Below are 2,199 nucleotides of genomic sequence, written 5' to 3'. Positions count from 1 at the left end.
CTTCGTTTATTGTGGCTATCAGAACCTCTCCTTCTCCATCGTTACTCTTACTCTGGTCAATAGCGTTGTGTTGGCGCAGCTTCGGGCGACAGAGAGGTAACAGCTACTGCTCCGATTTTTACTAATTTCTATTTTAGTGTAAGAAAACAGTGATTATAGTCGCAGCTTTTGGCTCCTCTGAATCACTTTCCCGAGAAAGATGAAGGGAAAAAAAAAAAAAAGGGTGTTTTCATTTGGATGGTTATGTAGATTTAGGAGAAATTTGTAATAATTGTTTATATAAGTTTGTTGATATTGCAGAAGTAAGCCTAAAAAATGGGTTTTGTTGTGGTGGTATCATTGCCTTTGATCCTCTTCATCTTCATCGTAGCACTTGCATTTTACCTTCTGGGTAGGGCCTGGGGCCGAAGCCAAGCAGGCAGACTTCCGCAGTATTATGGGCCTCCAGCGCCTCCAGTCCATGCCCACTCTCCGCCCACGGATAAATCATAGCGGGAGCTAGAATTGTATTTCCTATGTACTATATATATCTATATATGTATATACTCTTTTGTTGTATTTGTGTGTTGCCAATAGGGACTATTTCGATGTGTTTGTACAATATAATCACCGATTCTTGCTAGAAAATAAGAAAAATAAAAATAAAATCATATTCGAATCCTTGTTATTTATTTATTTATTTATGTTAATTTGATATACTCGATATTTGAGTTTGGAGTTTTTATTTTTTATTTATTTATTTATTTTTTAACATATCCACACGAGCGAAGGGGTGGAAGGTTGGAACTAGTAACCTATGCTTTACGAGGCATGATTTTCAGCCAATTGAACTACCCATTGAAAGACAAGTTTAAAGCTATTTTAAAGTCGAGACATTTGTAGTATTCTAGTTAATTAGATAACAAAAATAGTTATTTAGTATACTAGCAGTAGATACTCTATTGCCCATTCATTTTCTTATATTTAGGGAAAATTTCAAAAAAAATTACGAAAACTCATCCACATTAGTTTTCCTAAATTTAACCAACATTTTTGGATAATTACAGTGTTTTCTAATGTGTAGGGAACCAAAAGTGGCTCTCTGTACATTGTTTTAATATAAACATTTCTTCTTTTTTTCTTTCCTTTTTTCTCGATTTGTTTTTCATTGAGAATTGTGTTGAAATTTTGTAAAAAATGTGAGGGTAGGTAAGGAAATTGTATTTTGTAAAAAAAATAATATTTTAATGGTATAGGAAAATGTAAGAGAAGCTATTATGAAATATATTTTGGTAGGAAAGCAAAAAGTGGTTTTGTTCTTTGAACTTAGGAAAAATCAAAGAGAAACTGCTGCTAGTGCTCTTAGTTATGAACTATTTTTTGGTCGTTTTCTTGAGCTACCTTTTTGTTGCTTTTATTATTTAGCCTGGCGGGGTGGGAGGAAATGTGTTACGACACCTTATATGATAATCAACTTTTAGTGAAATTTTTTGGAAAGATAGCATTTCTCGTTTTCATTTTCTAGGGTGGGCAATATAAGAATAAGGCATGGCAGCGGGCCAAATCAAATTATAGCCCATGCCTACTTAGATTAGAAGAATAATGGGTTAAGAGTTGTGAATGATAATAGTTCATAAGGAAGTTCCGAGGTATTAATGCAAATGTGGTGATAATTTGGAGGAAAGTGTCTAATTTTTTTTAACATTACTTATATAAATAGATAATCATGGAACATAGTCTTCAGTTGTGTGCTATTAGAGCATTTCCATCGAGCTCTTTATATTTAATATTTATCTAAATTTTAACAAAATCTACAAAAAAATCATTTATCAAACTCTTTATTTAAAGTTAAATTTAATATTTGTTTTAATTTATCTAAAGCCATTTATTTTTTAACATTATTTTGGTTGTTGGGGTGGCATTTTGGTAAACCTCTCACATGAAATCATAGTGAGTGAGTTTTATGGCATATACATTTATTAATAAAAAATAATATTTAGCTAAAATAAATAAATATTTACATTGTTTGATATTTGGTAGTTTTAAAAAGTAGCTAGCTAAATACAAAAGCACATTTTCAAAATTTTAAAGTTAAATTTAGATCATTTTTAAAAGGCTCATGGGAATACTCTTATATGTTTGACAATGGAGGTAAGTAAATAGAATTAGAATTATGGAGAAAATCTAGTTAATTATAATTGATGAGGTATTTTTGTCCCT

The 2,199-nt window shown here is 31.1% G+C and overlaps 1 long non-coding RNA gene across 1 annotated transcript; it reads left to right on the top strand.

The window, feature by feature from the left end:
- On the top strand, positions 1 to 660 carry LOC132162124 (uncharacterized). Its single transcript, XR_009438203.2, has 2 exons — positions 1 to 96; positions 301 to 660. It is a non-coding gene; the product is annotated as an uncharacterized LOC132162124 (long non-coding RNA).
- Positions 661 to 2,199: the final 1,539 nt, after the last annotated feature.

Source organism: Corylus avellana, chromosome 10 (genome assembly GCF_965113065.1).
Source record: "Corylus avellana chromosome 10, dhCorAvel1.hap1.2, whole genome shotgun sequence".
NCBI lineage: Eukaryota > Viridiplantae > Streptophyta > Magnoliopsida > Fagales > Betulaceae > Corylus > Corylus avellana.
The sequence above is the reverse complement of the archived record's forward strand: the minus strand, read 5'-3'. Positions and strand labels throughout refer to the sequence as shown.